The 22,425-nt window shown below is 35.3% G+C and overlaps 1 long non-coding RNA gene across 1 annotated transcript in view; it reads right to left on the bottom strand.

Moving 5' to 3' along the window:
* Positions 1 to 22,425, bottom strand: part of LOC141584313 (uncharacterized) — a 572,289-nt gene that overhangs the window by 505,448 nt on the left and 44,416 nt on the right. The window contains exons 4-10 of the long non-coding RNA XR_012517287.1: positions 19,442 to 19,619; positions 18,518 to 18,559; positions 18,207 to 18,336; positions 15,790 to 15,900; positions 13,429 to 13,594; positions 5,471 to 5,584; positions 5,256 to 5,327 (exon numbers count right to left, since the gene is read on the bottom strand). This is a non-coding gene — a long non-coding RNA (uncharacterized LOC141584313). The remainder of the gene's footprint in view (positions 1 to 5,255; positions 5,328 to 5,470; positions 5,585 to 13,428; positions 13,595 to 15,789; positions 15,901 to 18,206; positions 18,337 to 18,517; positions 18,560 to 19,441; positions 19,620 to 22,425) is intronic.

Below are 22,425 nucleotides of genomic sequence, written 5' to 3'. Positions count from 1 at the left end.
ATACAAGGAGAAGTCGGCAGTCTGCAGCCCAGAAGAGGGCCCTCAGCAGGACCTGCCCATACAGGCACCCTTATTTTGAAATTTCATCAGAGCCTGATGGTACAGGCACCCCTATTTCAAATTACCAGCAGACAGGTAGGATTCTAAGAAACATAGTATTTCTAAGTAAGAGTTAAGAAGGTAGAGGTGGTAGACTCATTCTCTGTGATTGAGGTTATGAAAAATATTTGTTTCAGGGAAATAGTTGAAGGCACGTTTTTTTTTTTCTTTTTGAAACAGCGTCTTGCTCCATCACCCAGGCTAGAGTACAGTAGTGCGACCCACCCAAGTGTGAACCAGGCTGGAGTGCAATCTCTGCCCCTTGGGTTCAAGTGATTCTTGTGCCTGAGTCTTCCAAGCAGCTGGGACTGCAGGCGTGCACCATCACTCCTGGCTAATATATTTACTATGCTCAGGTTCTGCTGAGGGCCATCTTCCGGGCTGCAGACTGCTGACTTCTCCTTGTATCCTGACATGAATACAAGGAGAAATAAATTTGTTTTTTATAGGCCACCCAGTCTATAGTAATTTTATAGCAACTTGAACTGCCTAAGAAAATTAATAATCAATTATAATTTTTATCAACATGTTTACCTTATTAGATAAAATATCTGAGACTAGTTAGTACCTTTATAGTCTTGGTCATTGCTTTATCCCCATCCATGTGTATACAATAGATGCTTAATAAACCTTTGTTACTAACTAGATAAAATAAAATACTTAGTCAATGAATTATTTTAATAGCTTTCTAACTAGTCTTCCTAACTTAATATCCCTTCCATCCACTCTCCATACTGCAACCAGAGTGCTTATTTTAAAACATAATTTAATAACATCATGCTGTTATTTTAAACATTTTTGGTTAAAGGTTACGTAAAACAAATTTCAGGTAGCTGAAAACAAATTTAAATGGGGACTTCACTTGAAGGAGTCTTGCTGATAGTCTCTGTGCTCTGCCACAACCCCTTAGATCCATACACTGTAGTCCAGCACATGGATCCTGGCATGCCCCAAACCTTAACAGCCAGTACTTAAATCAATGTTCAAAAGCTTCTCTCAGCTATTGGCACAGAGATGCTGGGTTCCCTTGGAATTTGGGATCTTTGAGGGGCAGTTCTTAATCAGTGACTGACAAGTACAGAGGTAGCAATACCCTGGCTCCTTGCATTTCTGACTGTAAAAACCTCAAGGGCGTGACCTACACTGCCTCTGGAATTCCTGAGGTATTGAACCAGAATTGCTCTTCCCTTCCTGGTCCTACTTACTCTGCTTCTTTATTTTCCGGGGAACATTTCTTAAATCTTTTCCTTATGAATCCATATCTGAAGGTCTGCATTTGAGAAACCCAAACTACGACAAGAATGTTTGTTGTCGATAGGACCCAAGGCTAAGAAATCCCTTAGGCCTTGATAGGAACTAAGACTGCAACCATTAGATAACAATCATAATTTCAGAGAAATAATCCAACTTTGTTTTAGGCCTCTGCTTTTTTCTTGATAACTGCTTCATTTTTCCTTCTCTACTTTCAAACCTACTTGACAGAATACATAATTCTACAACTCTCAAGGAAATATTTTAATTTCTACATTTTGGTGGTCCTCAGATCAAATTCAAAAGAGAAAGCATCTGATTGCCTCAATCTGATAGAACAGCTTATCAGATATGGCCAGAGAGACAGCATTCTATAAATACCAACAGGCCAGCTGGGTTAAGCAGAGAGTCTCTATAGCAGGCGTCCCCAAACTTTTTACACAGGGGGCCAGTTCACTGTCCCTCAGACTGTTGGAGGGCCGCCACATACTGTGCTCCTCTCACTGACCACCAATGAAAGAGGTGCCCCTTCCTGAAGTGCTGCGGGGGGCTGGATAAATGGCCTTAGGGGGCCGCATGCGGCCCGCAGGCCGTAGTTTGGGGACGCCTGCTCTACAGCAAAAGAGAATAATTAGTAGCTGGCATGTCACATACAAAGTGTAAAATAACACAGAGATTCCCTACTTGAAACCCCCAATGGTTTCCAGTAGTTTTTAAAATAAAAATCTTACTAAGACATACAAGGTCTTTATTATATAGCCTCAGCTTTTTCTCTGCCTACCTCAAGACCCATGCGAAATGTGCATAACATATGAGCTCTCTCTCATCTCTAATGTTACAGTGGAATTTAAGGCTCTCTTTTGCTAGAGCAACTTATACCTTCTCTATACGCATCTTTCATCTGACCCACTCCCACTGGTATTTCTGAATTAACTCAAGCATGACACCCTCTGCAAAACGTCTCTTAATATCCTGAGTCTGGGTTAGGGACCCCTCCTCTGAGGGCCTCTATATTATACCACACTACATGTTTTTGTCTGCTCAGGAGCCTCCTAGTTAGAACAGAGGTTTCTAAGGGGCATTATTATTTGCTGTAGCCTTCATACCCAACAAAGTGCTTGACCTCATTGAGACACTGAGCATTTTTTTTTTCTATGAAGGAGTTTAAAAAATGAAAATTTGAAAAACAGAAGCTTAAAGCAACCATCAAGTAGATAAAAAATTGTTTGAGGGCAATCTCTTGAAACATTATCCGTCCATAAGGATAAGCAGTGCACTACCATTACTGGGACTGAAGTTTTTGAAAACATAACAACCAAAAAATATCTCTCTAGCTCTCAGACCTTAACTTAGGCTCATCTTAGGAATGTAAACATGGAATTGTATTTGATAAGAATTGAGAGGAATGTTTACTAACTTTTTCTTTCAGTTCACTTCTTATTTATGTGCTCATTCTGTTATGAATTTTTTCCTACATCCATAATTTACTTGGACAAGACTTTTTGACCAACAACAAGAACTGCATTTTTTGTTCCCAATGAGCATTTTGTCTGTATGATCTATCCATGCTGACTTACCTGTCACTACAAATGGATCCTGATTCTCACATATATTAGCTTCACTCTCAGAAATTTGGCTTCTATTTAATTATCTTTTCTCCTGCTCACATGGACTGAATCGAAAGTCCATAAATTCCTCCCTTTTTAAAGTACTCGTGGATCTGAATTCACATAAGATGATACTGAAGGAGCAGATCAGCAACTGTAAAATCCCTAAATCCAAGCCCTGAAACAGGCATGGGTGCATTTTTGTTTCTGACTCAGAGGGAAACTAAAAGAGTTTTCTTAAAACGTGGCAGAAAAACAAAAACCTTGACATTGTAAGCTTGCTTTGGAGTTTCTGATAATAAAAACATGGTTTTTAGAAAATGAACAGGTCCCCTCTGACAAACTAATTACTAGTTGGACATACTTCATTCATTCACATCACATCACAAAATTATTTTTTCAGGTGTGAACATGTAGAAGAAATTGTCACAGGCAATGGGGATAAAGCAATGAGCCAATGTGCGGCCTTCCTTGGTCTAAGGACTAGTGAAAGAGACTAACAATAAAACAGACCAAAACTATATAATTATAAATCACAGTACATACTTTGGAGGAAAAAAAATACAGTGCCATGAAAATCCATAACATGAAGGATTGACTTTATCCTGGTTAGTAGAAAAGGTTTCACTTAGGAATAATGGGAACAGTAGTAATGATAATAATAGCATTTATTTAATTTATAGATACCAACACTGTGATGAGAATTATATATGTAGTATTCCTTAATCCCAACAATCAATCTATGACATAGGTGGTGGTATGATCCTTATTTTATTGATGAGGAAACTGAAACTGAAGCATATGTAACAAACCTGCACATGTACCCCTGAACGTAAAGGTTTGAAAAACAGTTTAAATAATTTCCCCAAAGCTGCACAGCACAACCTGGAATTGTTAATTGAGATCTGAACATAAATAGAGAACTATCCAGCCAGTAGAAGGTATAGGGAAAAGCACTGCAGCACAAGGAACCATTGGTGCCAAGGCTACATGTTAAGGTGAGCAAAGTATGGAAGTGCTGACAGCAGACCACTGTGGCTTCTGCTTAAAGAGTGTCATTTGGGTTCGGCACACTGACACAAGAACAGAAAACCAAACACTGAATATTCTCACTCAGAAGTGGGTGTTGAACAATGAGAACACATGGACACAGGGAGGGGAGCATCACACACTGGACCTGTTGGTGGGTGAGGGGTGAGGGGCTAGGGGAAGGGTAGCAGGCAGTGGGGAAAATAGGAATGGGTAACATTGGGAGAAAAACCTAATGTAGCTGATTGGGGGGATGGATACAGCAAACCACCATGGCACATGTATACCTATGTAATAAGCCTGCACGATCTGCACATGCATCCTAGAACTTACAGTGTAATAATTAAAAAAAAAAAGTATCATTAGCATAAAGGAGAAGGCATACAGGTAAGGGGAAGCCAGCACACAGCAGGCTTTAAGTAATGTTAAAGATTTGGGGCTTTCTCCTAGAAAAATATAATGGAAGCCAATGAAAAAGTAAAGCAGTTGATTGACATGATCAGATTTGCATTTTTAAAAGGTTACTCTGATAGCATGGTGGAGAATGAATTGGAAAAAGACAATGTATTTTGAAAAACTTGTTTAACACTGAGGGTTTTAGCTTCTGGAGTATTAGTCTCTTCTCTCTGTCTTAATCTAGTTTTCTGCTAAGACCCACCTGGCATATGTCTGAGGGGTGACATGACAGAAATCCACCCCTTCTGTATTTTGTATAAACATACTCCAAGATACCATCTACCAGATAACACAACGCCCCTTGGAGACTATCCATGTAATAGATTTTTCCCAAAATTTAGTGGAAAGTAAAGTCCAGGCCATATACTACAGATGTTCACCTATTCCCACAATATGATTGTGTATAACATGTAATCTGGAATTTTCCTAGAGTTGTTACTGAAGTTATTAACTTTGTCTCAATTAACAGATAACATTCCTACCAGCAGGAATCATGCCTTTTAATTTTCTTGTATCCATAATAATGCTTAACAGAACATTAAGGCACACATAATGCATGATATATGTTTTAAAATTGAAAAACAAATAATCACAATTATGATGAAGTAATATGAGATAATATAAAAGCAAAGCTAGAACTATGAAATAAATCAACTTGGCTATTTGAACAGAGATGAAAAACAAACAGTCATTCTAGAAGAGAAAGATCACTTCAAATTCTTCATATTGCTAATCCCATCCTCTAGAGACTGAGAATTCATCTTTTGGCAGCACAAATAAGCTGAAAAGATTGTAAAGAACAGGCCCACATACCTCATTAATTAATTACAGTTGCATAAACTTTTATTGGTCCAACCACCTCCTGTTCAATTTTCCTGCATGCCCCTGCAGTACAGAAAAGTGATGCTTTACCTAAAAAATAGGTTTCTTTGAGGTTGTTTTCATTTTATAATAAGAGAAATCAAATGTCCTCATCAAAGTCCTACAGCTAGTAGAATAATATAACAGGGACTTGACCCTAGGTTTACCTGGCTCCAAAACCTGTCTTCTAAGTGGTGGGGATCCAGGAAGAACTGACCCATGCCATTGCTATAATTTATTGAGCATAAAAACTTCACCAACAAAATAATGGCTTCACAAAGCTGAAATGAGAAAAAAAATTCCTTTTTTTGCTATATGTTTTTGTAGAATTTAAAGTACTCATGTGAAAGTACCTGTAATATGTTGTAGCTCTCCAATACCCTTGAGATGAACATGTGAGGAGGTTTTTTATCATTTAAGTTTTAACCTCTTCTCCAGGAGCCAAGTAAGGCAGAGAAGTGCCCAGTGTAAGCTCCAGGCTCTGCAAATGAAGTCCATGAACCAACTGAAAGGGGTACTTAAAGGAAAGGAAAGTCCAAAGCATCAAGTTCAAGGAAGTAGATGGAAGACAACTATCTGATTAAAGCCAAAGGGACTCTGGACCTCAGTTTCCTTATCTGTGATGTGGAGAAAAAAGACTTAGTGATTAAAAGAAGGACTATATTTAAAACACAGAAAATAATGATCTAATCAATAATTCTTAGCTGTTACATTGACACAGAACAGGCAAGGTTGAAGAAATGGAAGTCGGAAGTCAGAAGTCAAGGCTAGAAAGGGTCTCAGAAACAGGATTTGTGTAAAGACACGAGGCTAAAACAAAAGTTAGTTCAAGATGACAGAAAGAAAGAAAAGGAGCATCACTTTGCAATGTCAATGCAAAGATGACAGCACTCTTTATCCCTGTCATTCTGACTCTCCTCCCCATGCGTATCCAAGCAAGCCTCAGAAGTAGCATCACCCCCTTGATAAGTTGCCTAACTCTAGTCAGTGCTACTTACAGAAATTACACCAGAAATTACATTAAAACTTTACTACTTTACTTTCTACTTGTTCCAAACAGAAATGTCAAGAGTCAGCTCATAATTCACCATGTTCTCTTCCTCTTCCTGATACATGGATGCACATGTGGCAATAGAGCCCCACAAACCTGGGCCCTTGAGTGGCCATGATGTGCAGAGTCCCCAGAAGGCTGAGATGTTCATGCTGCATACACTGAGTAATAAGCTTCTATTGTTATAAACCACTAAAATGTGCGATTACTTATTACTGTAGAATATTCTAGCCCAGGGATTCTCAAAATGTGGTCCTGAACCAGTGGCACTGGCATCACTGGAAAACTTACTAGAAAGGCCAGTTCTTGGATTTCACCATAGAAGTACTGAATCAGAAATACTGGGGATGGGGCTCAGATACCTGATTTTTCAAAGTTTTACTTGATTTTTAATTGACAAATAATATTTGCGTATATTTATGGGATACAGTGCAATGTCTGACACATGTAAACACTGTAAAGTGATCAAATCAGGAATAATTAGCATATTCATCATTTCAAATATTTATCATTTATTTGTGATGAGAACATTTAAAATCCTCTGTTTAAGACGATTGAAGCTTCTTCCTTAAACTATATAAAAAATCAGCTCAAGATGGATTAAAGACTTAAATGTAAAACCCACAACTATAAAAACCCTGGAAGACAACCTAGGCAATACCATCCTGGACATAGGAATGGACAAAGATTTCATGACAAAGACACCAAAATCAATCGCAACAAAAGCAAAAATTGACAAGTGGGATCTAATTAAACTTAACAACTTTTAAACAACACCACAGAAAAGTGGGCAGAGGCCATGAATGAATGCTTTTTAAAAGAAGACATAAATGTGGCCAACAAACATAAGAAAAAAATCACTGTTCACTTAATATCACTGTTCATTAGAGAAATGCAAATCAAAACCACAATGAGATGCCATCTCATATGAATCAGAATGGTTATTATTAAAATGTCAAAAATAACAGATGCTGGTGATGTTGTGGAGAAAAGGGAACTTTTAAACACTCTTGGCGGGAGTGTAAATTAGTTCAACCATTGTGGAAAGCAGTATGGCAATTCCCCAAAGAGCCAAAAGCAGAAGTACCATTTGACCCAGCAATCCTGTTATTGGTTCTATAATCAGAGGAATGTAAAACATTCTACGTAAAGACCATGCATGCAAATGTTCACTGAAGCACTATTCACAATAGCAAAAACTTGGAATCAACCTAAATGCACATCAATGAAGATTAGATAAAGAAAATTTGGTACATGTACATCACGGAATACTACATAGCCATAAAAAAGAGTGAGATAATTTCTTTTGCAGGAACATAGATGGAGTGGGAAGCTATTATCCTCAGCAAACGAATGCAGGAATAGAAAATCAAATACCATGTGTTCTTACTTAAACACAGGAGCTAAATGATGATAACTTATGAACACCAAGAAGGGAACAACAGACACTGGGGTCTACATGAAGATGGAAGGTAGGAGGAGGGAGGGAAGGAGAAAAGGTAACTTTTGGGTATTGGGCTTAATTCCTGAATTATAAAATAACCTGTGTAACAAACACCTATGACCTGAGTTTACCTATGTAACAAATTTTCATATGTACCCCTGAACCTAAAATAAAAGTTAAAAAATAAATAAATAGTAAAACCTATCTTACATAAAAAAAACATAAAATAAGCTCTTCTGTTTTAGCTATTTTGAAACATACATTATTATTAACTATAGTCACCATACTTTGCAATAAATCACCAGAACTTATCCCTTGTGTCTAACTGAACCTTTCTATCCTTTGATCAATATCTCCTCTTTTCCCCATCCACCTCTTCCCCAAGCTCCTGGTAACTACCATTTTGCCTTCTACTTCTATGAGTTTGACTTTTTAAAATTTCACACATAAGTAAAATCATATAGTATTTGTCCTTTTGTGCCTGGCTTATTTTGCTTAGCATAATATCCTTTCGTTTCACCTACATCTTCCTGAATGACAGGATCTCCTGCTTTTTAAAGTTTGAGTCATATTCTAGTGTGTCTATATACGTCACATTTTTTAATTGAGTCATCTGTTAATGGGCACTTTGGTTATTTTCATTTGGCTCTTGTGAACAGTGTTAGAATGAACATAGAAACATTCAACTCTTTAATATATTGGTTTTATTTTCTTTGGATATATGTTCTCAGAAGGGAGATTGCTGAATTATATGTTAATTCTATCTTTAGGTTTTGAGGAAGCTCCACATCATTTTCCAAAATGGTGATGTTAATTTACAAATCTGCCAACGTTGCACAATGGTTCCTATTTCTCCACTTCCTTACCAACATTTGATTTCTTTCTTCTTTTTGATAGTAGCTAATCTAACAAGTATGATGTGTTATCTCATTGTGCTTTTAATTTGCATTTATCTGATGATTAGAAATGTTGAGCACCTTTTCATAGACCTGTTGGCCATTGTGTATCTTTTTCTGAAAAACGTCTATTCAGGTTTTTTCCCCCATTTTCAATTGCATTATTTGAGGGTTGTTTTGTCTTATTTGTTTGTTTTTGTTGTTGTTGTTGTTTTGTTTTGCTACTTTTTTTTCTTGCTTTTTCTTGTATATTTTGAATATTAGCCACTTTTTCAATATGCAATTTGCAAGTACGTTCTCCCAATATGTAAATCACTTCTTCACTCATTTGTTTCCTCTGATATGAAAAATCTTTTGAGTTTAATGCAATCCCATCTATCAGATACCTATGTTTTTTATTTGTTTTTTATTTTTAATTTTTATCTTATTTAAGTCCCAGGATACATGTGCAGAATGTGCATACTTGTTACATAGGTATACATGTGCCATGATGGTTTGCTGCACCTATTGACCTGTCATCTAAGTTCCCTCCCCATGCCCCCAACCTCCAACAGGCCCCAGTATATGTTGTTCACTTCTCTGCAACCATGTGTCTCATTTTTCAACTCTCACTTATGAGTAAGAACATGTAGTGTTTGGTTTTCTGCTCCTGTGTTAGTTTAGTGAGGATGATGGCTTTCAGCTTCATCCATGTTCCTGGAAGGGATATGATCTCATTCTTTTCAATGGCTGCATAGTATTCCATGGTATATATGTACCACATTTATCTAATATGTATACATGTACCACATTTATTTATATATGTACCACATTTACCACTTTATCTAGCCTATCATTTATGAGCATTTGGGTTGGTTCCATGTCTTTGTTATTGTAAATAGTGCTACAAATAAACATACATGTACCTTTGTCTTTATAGTAGAATTATTTATATTCCTTTGGTTTTATACCCAGTAATGGGACTGCCCAGTCAAATGGTATTTCTGGTTCTAGATCCTTGAGAAATCACTACACTGTTCCACTGACCCCACAGAAATACAAACTACCATCAGAGAGTGTTATAAATATCTCTATGCAAATAAACTAGAAAATCTAGAAGAAATGGATAAATTCCTGGACACATATACCCTCCCAAGACTAAAACAGGAAAAAAATCAAATCCCTGAATAGACCAATAACAAGTTCTGAAATTGAGGCAGTAATTAATAGCCTACCAATATAAAAAAACCCAGGACCAGATGGATTCACAGTTGAATTCTACCAGAGGCACAAAGAGGAGATGGTACCATTCCTTCTGAAACTATTCCAAGCAACTGAAAAAGAGGGACTTCTTTCTATCTCATTTTATGAGGACAGCATCATCCTGTACCAAAACCTGGCAGAGACACAACACAAAAAGAAAAAGGTATGCCAATATTTCTGATGAACATCTATGCAAAAATCTTCAAATGGGAAACCAAATCCAGCAGCACATCGAAAAACTGATTCACCACAATCGAGCAGGCTGCATCCTGGGGATGCAAGGCTGGTTCAAGATATGCAAATTAATAAACATAATCCATCATATAAACAGAACCAATGATGAAAACCACATGATTATCTCAATAGAAGCAGAAAAGGCCTTTGATAAAATTCAACATCATGTTAAAAACTCAATAAACTAAGTATTGAGGGAACATACCTGAAAATAATAAGAACTATTTATGACAAATCCACAGCCAATATCATACTGGATTGGCAAAAGTTGGACACATTCCCTTTCAAAACTGGTAGAAGACAAGGATGCCCTTTCTCACCATTCCTATTCAATGTAGTATTGGAAGTTCGGGCCAAAGTAATCAGGCAAGATAAATAAATACAGGGTATTCAAATAGAAAGAGAGGAAGTGAAATTGTCTCTGTTTGCAAATGAGATGATTCTATATTTAGAAAACCCCATCATCTCAGCCCAAAAACTCCTTAAGCTGATAAGTAAGCTCAGCAAAGTCTCAGTATACTAAGTCAATGGGCAAAAATCACAAGCACTCATTTACACCAACAACAGACAAGCAGAGAGCCAAATAATAAATGAACTCCTATTGACAATCACTACCAAAAGAATAAAATACCTAGGAATACAGCTAACAAGGGAAGTGAAGGACCTCTTTAAGGAGACCTACAAACCACTGCTCAAAGAAAGAAGAGAAGACACAAACATGGAAAAACATTCCCTCCTCAAAGATAGGAAGAATCGATATCATGAAAATGGCCATACTGCCCAAAGTAATTTATACGTTCAATGTTATTTTCATCAAACTATCGTTGACGTTCTTCACATAATTAGAAAAAACTACTTTAAACTTCATATGGAACCAAATAAGAGCCCATATAGCTAAAACAGTCCTAAGCAAAAAGAACAAAGCTGGAGGCATCACATTACATGACTTTAAACTATACTACAAGACTACAGTAACCAAAACAGCATGGTACTGATACCAAAACAGACAGAAAGACCAATGGTACAGAACAGAGATCTCAGAAATAACACCACACTTCTAAAACCATCTGATCTTGGACAAACCTGAAAAAAACAAGCAATGAGGAAAGCATTTCCTATTCAATAACTGGTTCTGGAAAAACTGGCTAGCCATATGCTGAAAACTGAAACTGGACCCCTGCCTTACACTTTATACAAAAATTGACTCAAGATCAATTAAATACATAAATGTAAAACCCAAACCATAAAAACTCTAGAAGAAAACCTAAGCAATACCATTCAGGATGTAGGCATGGATAAAATACCAAAAGCAAATGCAACAAAAGGCAAAATTGACAGATGGGATTTAATTAAATTAAAGAACTTCTGCACAGCAAAAGAAACTACTGTCAGAGTGAACAGGCAATCTACAGAATGGGAGAAAATATTTGCAATCTATCCATCTGACAAAGGTCTAATATCTAGAATCTTCAAGGAACTTTACCAAATTTACAAGAAACAAATGGCCCCAACAAAAATATGAACAGACACTTCTAAAAAGAAGACATTTACGCCGGGCACAGTGGCTCAAGCCTGTAATCCCAGCACTTTGGGAGGCCGAGGCGGGTGGATCACGAGGTCAAGAGATCGAGACCATCCTGGTCAACATGGTGAAACCCCGTCTCTACTAAAAATACAAAACATTAGCTGGGCATCGTGGTGCGTGCCTGTAATCCCAGCTACTCAGGAGGCTGAGGCAGGAGACTGCTTGAACCCAGGAGGCGGAGCTTGCGGTGAGCCGAGATCGTGCCATTGCACTCCAGCCTGGGTAACAAGAGCGAAACTCTGTCTCAAAAAAAAAAAAAAAAAAAAAAAAAAAGAAGACATTTATGTGGCCAATAAACATATGAAAAAAAGCTCAACATCACTGGTCATTAGAGAAATGTACAATGAAATACCATCTCCGGCCAGTTAGAATGGTGACTATTAAAAAATCAAGAAACAATAGATGCTGGCAAGGCTGTATGAAAATAGGAATGCTTTTACACTGTTGGTGGGAATTAAAATGTCAGACACCTGTTTTAACACCTCCAGGTGACTCACATGTGCTAAAGTTTTGGAATATTGACCTGGTCTACCTTCACTAATCCAATGTTCCTAGCAGGAAAGGTCAATTATTGTTCACAATTTATATTATAAGGAAACTGTAGCTCAAATATAACTTGACCAAAATCATGCAATGAGTAAAGCAACAGAACAAAAATTTGGGTGTAGCAATCTGGATGCATATGTCAGAATCTTAATCATTTTGCTATCACCGCTGTATATGCTGTAGTAAACTGACTTCATTAGAAAATCTAAACTGAAATGCTTAGATTTCAGTTAGAAAAGTTTGATAACTCTGCCATTAATGATTCCTTTCCAATATTTACATTCACTTTAGCTAAAAAATAATGAAATGTACACACCAATGGCATCTGCAAAATAACAAAGAGAGACCCTTTGAGACCACTTTAAGAAATAATCATAGTTTGTAGAATCAGTGAGTTGCAAGTTATAGGGAAAAAAATTCCAAAGGGATTATAACTGTTTTACTAAGGCTACCTATTGCTCTGGAAGTTTTGCTTGCCTCACATTTTTAAAGTAAACATGAAGCTGTCTTCCCTTCAAATTATTATCTGAGGATCATCTATCAACAGGTTAAAAATGCAGACTTAGAGTAAATTCAAACCAGTCCCTGGCAGAGTCCAGTGGGACTGGAGAAGTGAGAGTGAGAACAGAGAGATGTAGGAAATGAATTAGTGAAATAACAGAAGTCTGATTGTGTGGGATCTTACAATTATTTGTAACAGTTTTAATTTTTATACTGGTAAAGTCTTAATAACTATTTTCTGGGAAAAAAAAAACTGTGATTGGAAAATCATGGTTTGATTAAAGCTAAATAAGTTTCTTCCCTCTAAAATTTTTAATATTCTTTATCTATTGAGTGGATGGTGATATTGTTGACTATAGTTTAGAACATAGAAGGCAAATTAAGTGTGACCAGACAGGAAATAACAAATTAAATTGACATGTAAAATTTGAAGTGCGTGTGGCGAATACTATGTAGAGCTACCCAGAAGAAAGTTGAAAAAACCTTTAAATCTTATACAAAGCAACTGAGAAAAAGATTGAAAATTGAAATTAAATAATATTTAATTTGACAATTAATTATAAATAATATCTATGAAATTTATGTCTATGCTATTCAAACAAAGAAAAGAGAGAAGAATCATTTACCCATTTCAGAAGGAGGGCTAGGATCTGAGTTTTCTATTTATTCACATTTTGTAGATTCTTTGGAAAATTGTTTGGTACTTTAGCTCACTTTGTCCTATAGATATGAAGCTTGAATCCAAGAGTCATTTCTCAACTTATTTTGATATGTAATATCTTCATATTTGGGCTTATCCAAGTTCACCAACAAATGCAAGAAAGAAAGAAAAAATTACTTTACTTTCTCCTTTGAAGATTACTTTGCTTCTGTTTTATGTCATCATTAGTTTTTTCTATACTAAATGATGTAACCAAAAACAATATATACAAGAGATGACTCACCTTTCCAAAATATTGAGAGATGTTTGACTCACATCTCAAGAATCACCTTCATTTTTCCCTAGCATTTTTTTTTCTGGAAACATAAAACTGAATATTTTGGTAATTGAGTAACTGAATCTTGTTTAGTTTAATGGAAATCTGAGCAAATGTACCAAATTAGCAAAATGAATCATAGTGCACATTCTCTAGCCAGGCTTATTAAATTTTTACTATAGAGTCATCTAAAGTGTATTTCATGGGAAATGTATCCACCTTCCAAAGGCGATATGCCATACTCAGCAGTGCTGTGGTTCTCATGGAAATGATTTTTCCATTGAACTTGATTGTCAGATTAACCATATCTAATTCTAGGGCACTGATTGTAAATGTGAATACTTGAACTTGATTCAGAACTATTAAACATGCTTAGAACTTCAGTTAATCCTGCTGGAATCTTAGTCTCTAAAGACCAAAGTCACGGAAGTATGTTTTGGCTTTAATTTGCAGACATTTTTCCATGGCCATAGTTCTTTGTTTTAAAATCATTTCCTTAAGAACTGGTTAAGGACTTCGGGACTTTTTAATCTCTATCTACTTAACTAATGCTTCTATTCAATGACTGATAAAATCAGCAGATAGTTACCTTACATAAAGAAAACAGAATACCAGTTTATAGCTGAAGTTATTCAATGCAGTGATATTCTCACATTTAAATTATTTTATCAAACTTATTCTGAATGATGACCAATGTTTCTTTAGTGATATCATTATTAATAGCATATTACCACATTATTCTTTGAGCCAAACAAAGCCTAAAAAAAAACATTTGTCAGAAGATACCAAGCAGGTTTCTTTTTAAGCTAGTGAGTTAATTTTTAGAAAGCATTAATTTTATTTTCTTAGTTATAAAAAAATTTATGTTACACTACAAAACCTAACTGAATTGGCCTGCTTGGAACCTTTATTAAAAGGGAACTAATAATGAGAATTAGTATTTATTGACTGCTTAACTATGTGCCCAACACTATCTTTCTACAAGCCGTGGAGCAGATACTTCTTAAATCTCCCTTTTTATTCATAACTACAAGTGAAAACATTAAGGCACAGCAAGATGAATTAAGTTGTCAATGATCATAAATAGTAGAGCCAAGATTTGATCCAAGGCAGTCAGAATCCAGCACTGTGCTTTTAATTCCTATACCACACTGTCTCCAAAATAGAAAGAAACAAAAAGGAAAACAAAAGAGAGGTTACAACGAGCTAAGAAGAATGTGTTTAAACCAACTGGTAAAGGAGCAAGGGAAATAAAGTCAGACTGTGTGTGTAAAAGAAGAAACACCACACAGATATATTAAGACATCTAAAATTAGAGCATGAAACACTGGTTTTCTCAGTTGAAATTTAAATAGATTTAGAATGACCAATGACTTTTTTTAGGTTAAAACTTCAATGGGGGTAGAACAGTCTAATTTTAAATAACCAATCTTTAGAGACAGCAAATGAACATAGGAAAGCATTGTACCTATTATCTGGGAGGTGCTTTATAACAGGAGTGACTGAGATACCGACACTAAGTCTGGTTTGCCAAGAGTAGTCCTGGTACCTTCCTGTTGCTCCAATTTAATTTTTCACCTTTCCTTCTTTCATTTCAATGTGTTCTTTCTGAATAATAAATTTTATGATCCCCTAGCTATGCCCATACTCTTAATTCCTCCAAAAAGGATAAAATACATGCTACCACAGGCAATTTTTATTTTTCAAGTTTTTTCTCATTGATAACTGATGACCTCTCAAAGGCTCTCTCACAATGTAACACCTTACTTCTTTAAAACCATTGAAAGAGAGTCTCACAAAAGGGCTGAGTTTGTCTTTTAAGGGCTTTCATATGACTGTATCAGGTCCGCCATGGTTAATCTACCTTATGATTCATACAATATCAATTGTACTTAACACATGCAAAACCCCTTCACATTTGCCATGTGTGTAATCTAGTCAAGGGAGTGATGTGCCATCTCTTTATAGACAGATTCTATTGTTCAGAAGCAAGTAAGTTGGCAATTCTACCTGTATTGAATAGGAGGTATTTATTCAAAAATGCAGCTCATTGAGAATGTGTCCTCCTTAGGCTATGTCCACCAAAAGTAGTGACAGACCTTTCATTTTCTTTGAAACTCCCTGGAACACTCAGAAAACAAAAAACGATTAATAAATATTTGTTGATCTGAAAATTTTGAAAGGAAAATGGCCATTTTAATGGTTCCAATGACATTCTCAGAACAGTGTTAGTCTTGAAGAGAAATGGACCTGACATGTTGTCCAAATTTGAGAATAATTTGAAGATTCAACAACAGCCTCAGTTTTGTCATCAGAAAAAACAAACAAACAAACAAACAAAAAAAAAAACATCTTCCATGTAAAATGTAAAATCTTCCCTGTCACCTACCTATCTGTTTTGAAGAAAAATATATTGCAGATGGCATAAGCTTTCTAGGAATGGTGGAGGAGGAGATAATGTAGCATAGATATTCACAGTGACCACCTAGCAGAGCAGTACTTACTAAATCTAAGCCAGAAACAGAAGACATAAAATGCCCCATTTATTATAGATGAACATTTAGGTTATTACTTATGCAAATGAAGTACTCTCTAAGGCACATTTTTCTCTAACAATTAGTGTTGTTATGGAAAAAATTAATATTTTAAGTTGTCTAGAAAAATGATAGAAGAATTTGTTTAGTTATATCATTTTATAATGTTTTTGTAATTTAGATGATTAGTTCTACTTAGTAACATGTAAAATTAATAAATTCATTTTGAAAAATCTTCAAACATAAAACAGATGTTCAACTGCATCATGGAAGGAATAAATCATGGTTGCAAAGGAAGAGACAACCATGTAATCACACTTTCACCTGCTCATGTGCTTCACATGTGTATCTCACTGGCAAAGAATGTATTCATAAGCTTTGGGGCACAAACCAAAACCATGTAAATCTGTTTCCACTGACATCATCAAAGAACTTGTGATCTGCCAATGCTGTTCCAATGTCATAAATTCAAATGAGTGAAAACTTCTTGTTATTTAGCAGAAAATAAAATCATATCTCTTCTAGACCTTATTTGCTCTCTCTGCAATAAAAATTTTGTGAAATAAACACCCTTAACTCAGTATTCTATACAGATAGAATCCCTGAAAAATAAAAAATTATAGCTAGATAGCAGAAACAAGTTCTCATGTTCTATACCACTGTAGGACGACTACAGTTAATAATAAAACATAGTTTTAAATACCTAGAAGAAGGATATTGAATGTTCCCAACACAAATGATAAATGTTTGAGACAATGCTTATGCTAATCACCCTAATCTGATCACTACACATTATATGTATATCTAAACACCACTACGTACTGTATGAATATATATAATTATTATTTGTCAGTTAAAAAAGTAATATTTGGTCAAGCATGGTGGTTCATGCCTGTAATCCCAACATTTTGGGAGGCTGAGGTGGGTGGATTAGTTGAGCCCAGCAGTTCAAGATCAGCCTGAGCCTCGGCAACATGACAAAACTCCATTTCTAAAAAAAATACAAAATCTAGCCAGGCATGGTGGTGCATGCCTGTAGTCCCAGATACTCATGAGGTTGAGGTGTGAGATCACCTGAGCCTGGGAGGTTGAGGATGCAGTGAACTGTGATTGCACCACTGCAAGCCAGCCTGGGCAATAGAATAAGATCCTGTCTCAAAAATAAATTAATTAATTTAATTAAATTTTTAAAAGATTGCCAAGGTAAGTGAGAAAAATCTGAAGGAAATAAACTCTCTTTTAAAATATTGGGTAATTTTCTTTGTGAATAACCACAGAGTATAGATAACATGAAAATTAGGTTACTTTCTGTTTTCTAAATTTTCAAAAATTTCTAAAACACCCCAGAACACAACATCAAATTCATTGCTTCAGGCCTATCTGCATTATCTACTATATTTAGGGAAAACTTTACATCTGAGCCTAATGTTAAGTCTTACCAGACTCCTGGAAAAGTAAACCCAGAAAGATGGTGATGAGTATAACTCTAGAATCACAAAAAACTATGGGCCAGAATATAAGGATCCAAATTGTTGGACAGTTTTTTAAAAAGTAAAAACACTGTATTTATCAAGTTAAAAGAAGATATCATGGATCATATTTACTACTAGTTGGGATCACGCTGAATTTAAATAAAAGTTTATTGAGCAATTTATTTCCCATCATACCAAAAAGATGAACTTTAAAAGACTCTATAACTTATGATTTCCTTCTCATGTAAAATTTGAAGACAAATTCAAAATATTAGCTACTATCATTATTTAAAGCAGTTTCTTTATATTTAGTTGTACTATATATAGTATATATACTAGTAGTATATATAGTGACATATATTTTATATATACTTTATATAGATTTTATGCTACATATGTATGCATATATACAAACACATACCTGAATAACATAAAGCTTAGTTTATTTCTTACTGCAGCAAAGAAGAATGCACCCTCTACAGAGTCTTCCTTCCTCAGTGTCTTGGAGGAGAAAGAACAAATTGGAAATTTGGAGTCTGGTGTACACGGCCCTTTCAATAAAGAAGCTTGGTTAGAGATATGTAAGTTTTATATACTCTGCACAATACATTTGAATATCTATTTTATATTTAACAATTTAAAAAATGCATTTATTGTTTTTACATATTAAGTATAACAAATCATTTAAAAGTACGGGGAGGGAGGCAGCAAACCACATTGCCATGTATTTACCTATGCAGCAATCCTGCATGTTCTGCACGTATACTCCAAAACCTAAAACGCAATAAAATATATATATTTTTAAATGCTATGATGTCTATTTATATATACACTGTTTCAAAAATCATACAGAAATTAATATGCTAATATGTACATGGATTACATGGATTAAAAATGGCATTAATATGATTTTTATATATATATATATATATATATTTGGCTGGGATGTTCAAAAATGTTATAAGAAGGGATGCATGATGAAATGCCTGGAGATTGCTAGATTAGATAACCCATGGAAGGAAGTGTCTAGTGCATGTACCAAGGCTGTGGTTGTGGAAAGGCAGAGGAAGGAATAAGATCAAGAACCTGATGGAGTGGGATTGAGAGAAAAGAATGTTGGGAAGGTGGAGGTGGTATCAGCAGCAACTATGAAAAATGGATGTGGAGTGGAATGAATGATGAGGCTAGGAGCTGTGGAGATGGGTTTAAGTTTGCTGTAGAAATTGAGAATGAATAGAACAAAGGGGCCCAAGCAGTTACAATGGATTCACATTGCAGCACTAATGGGAGCCTTGTATCTAGGACATAATGTGTATTCAATAAATGTTTTTAAGAAGAACAAATGAGTAAGTGACTAAAATAATGAATGAATAAATGCATAGGGCTTAGCAAAGCAATGTGGAGTGAGAAAATTTGGGCAAAATGAAAATGACCTTCTAACCAAGACTCCACAAAATGTTATTTCCTAAAAATAAAGAAAAATCATAACAACAACAAAATAAATTAAAAAATACGAGTACAAATACATTATGAAATTATATGGCTATATAAATCTTTCCAGTATCTTTTTAGACAACATAAATATTATTTTATTTTCACAATAGGACTGTTGGTTACAGAAAAAATTAAAAGTTGTAAGAAGGGTAGCTCACTTGCCTCAGTAAGAACCTAAACGTCCCCAGCTATAATAAACGGGGCATTGCATGTCTTCTGATGACTGCTTTGGTATCATTTTTTAGTAAGTAGCATCTGCTGGCTGAGCACTATGCATGTCTTTGCCTCTTTCCTCATGTTCATTTCCAGAAGGCTTATGCCACCTGTGCAATGGACTTTTCTTCAAAACAAATAGACAGAAGAAAGACTTTATTTTATTGAGAAATTTGTTTTCCCAATGGACGAAAACAGTCCTTAGAATTGAAATCTTTACTGAATCTCTAAATTAACCCTGAATTTGGAGAAGGCTTCTAGAGATCAACACTGTGATTTACTTGAGAATACCTTTTAGAATCATTCAAAGGCAACTTGGTCTTTTAAGTTTTCAAATCACCAAGTATTTATTAACCATCTCCTATGAGATAGTACTATTAAGAGATTTGGCAGACTCCAATAATGTGGTCACTGCCTTTTGGGCTATTCCCTGGCTATCTCCTAGGCCTTAACTTTGGTTTAAAATCATCTAAATAGAGCAACATGGAACACAAGTAAACAGTAATAATTTTTAAAAAGATCACCAGAAACATACCAAGTTAAATCATCAGACATGTTTTTACCAAGCTCTTCAAAGAAAGGAGTTCAGGGTAAAAAATTATTATGTATAGGAATAGCTGATTGATTCTTAAAATGGTGTGTTTATGAAGAATCTAAAGTGATTGCTACTTCTAAAATATTGTCACCTTGAGTTTTCATTTTTAAGCTATCTTTCTGTTCTTATAACAACTATCTTGAAAAATATTTTTAAAGGGAAAATCTTAATGAAGAAAACACCTGTGACAGAAAATCCCAGCCAGCATTTAAATGTATACTTATTGTTAGATGATTCAAACAATAGCATTAACAAGTAATTCAAAATACACCCACCCGGTGGTGGAGATGGTGGTGAAAAAAAAATAATAATAATAACCCCACCCAAATTTAACAAGCAAGGTTTCTTTAATTCTGCAGCTGCTTGGGCCAAAATTTTAGTTGTTTACGCCTTGTTTCTTCATGGTAAAGATCCTAAAGATGAAATGTGAAGAAAACCCAAAGCTTTGAGTACATTTTCCTTGTGAATATTGATAAAACACAATTTGAGTAACTATGTGAAGCGCAGTATATTAACGGTAAAAACTTGACATGACAGTATTTTCATATAAAAAGGTCTAAACATTTTACTTAATTCCAGATTTAAAGGGTTCCAGAAAATTACGGTATCTGATTGAAAAGCTAGTGCTTCCCTACCTTTGCATTAGTAGTAACATGTGGATAGCTAATATTTAGATTATATTTGAAATTTTAAGTCTAGTTCTGGGTACCATCATTTCAAAGGTATATTTCCAAATTCATTCATTCACAAGAGTACTTAGCTAAATAAGGATCCCCTGGGAACACTGACTAGATAAGAATTGCATAATAGGACTAGAGCATTTGTTTCTGGTATAGGTGAACAAGAAGAAGAATATGTAAATGAGTTTCAAATATTTGAAGGGCTTTCCTGCTGAAAAGTTACTGGATGGGTGCTGAGTTGCTTCTGAAAGTCTGTTTACAGAATCATCCAACAGGAAGTAGTCTACTCAGGAAGTCACTGTTTCCTCAGAAGCTGAAATTGTTAACCACAATTATGTAAAAGTTTCCCTGGGGGAAAAACAAACAAACAAACAAACAAGAAATATCCAACTCTTCCTGGAACAGGGAAGAAGGAAAGAAGAAAGAGAAGGAGTCCATGAAAGCATAAAGTCTTGGGAAAACTGTGCATTCAGGTAATGTAGATGGAAAAGCGTTAAAAAGAAGGTTAGGATTAGAGCATGAGAACTTCACGGGTTACCACCACCTGCCCCACCACCCCCTCAAAAAAACAACCAAATCCTTCCTCAAGATCAGACTTCAGCTTTATGCCTTCTTCACTAAACTTCTCTGCTCTTTAAGAATATACCCAACTTCTCATACTATTTCCAATATTTTCCTAATTAGAAATTCAGTTAATAGTGAGATAGTTGACAGATGCCACTCTGAGGTTTGATCACCATAATATCGCACTACGATTTGGCTTTGTAAGGTATCCAGTTTGATATTTCAAGGCATCTACGTTTCCTGATGCTCCAAAATGATTTGATTCCATTGTGGCATAGTAATGGATTTCTCTATCTAGCGTATAAGCAAAAAGAAAAGTATGATAATGGTCTACAATGAGCTGGGAAGATGTTTATGGCACTTCTAAAACCGGAATGGCTACATTTAAAAGGACTCAAGCACAAGAGGAAATGAAGGGATGTGCTAAGATTACATGAAGGCAGGCCTTATCTCTGAGGGAAAGGCTTTATGAGCAAAGCCTGCTCACTGCAGCTGGAGTGGCTTGGAAAGCACAAAGATATGCAAACAGTGGAAAGTCAACAATCAGAAAATGTTAGGGATCTCCAGGGTGGAATTAGGAGGTACAATAGGAAGTGTTTATATTCAAGGAAGTTTTGTAAATGATTTTGACATTGATCATGGGATCTCAATAATTTTATATTTATTAGAAAAATAAACTGCGCACAAGTGGAAAAAATTAATAAATGCTCTGTGGTTCTGTAGTCAGGACCGTACTATCTTATATGCTAAACTTAAAAACAATGTTATGTAGGTAAAGTCTTCAGTTTTAGAAGTTTGTTATTTTTTGTTATTTATAGTTTTCGACAATATAGAACTCATAATCAGTGTATAATGTTTTAGTTGTGCATTAAAAGAGATTGCATGATCTTCTGAAATTTCTGGAATCACTTCATCATTTCACAGATTCTATATTAAATTATTGGATAGTAGGCAATGCAGTATAATTTAGGTTTGAGAATTAAATTGAATCTGTTTCACATTGAAAGCATGATATAATTTAAAATAAAAAATGATATAAGACATTAGCATCAACACACATTCAGGCAGATGTGTCAGAAAAACAGTTCAGTATA

The sequence above is a fragment of the Saimiri boliviensis genome, chromosome 4 (assembly GCF_048565385.1).
Source record: "Saimiri boliviensis isolate mSaiBol1 chromosome 4, mSaiBol1.pri, whole genome shotgun sequence".
In the NCBI taxonomy this organism is placed as follows: domain Eukaryota; kingdom Metazoa; phylum Chordata; class Mammalia; order Primates; family Cebidae; genus Saimiri; species Saimiri boliviensis.
Note: the sequence above shows the minus strand (reverse complement) of the source record. Positions and strands in the feature narration are given on the sequence as shown.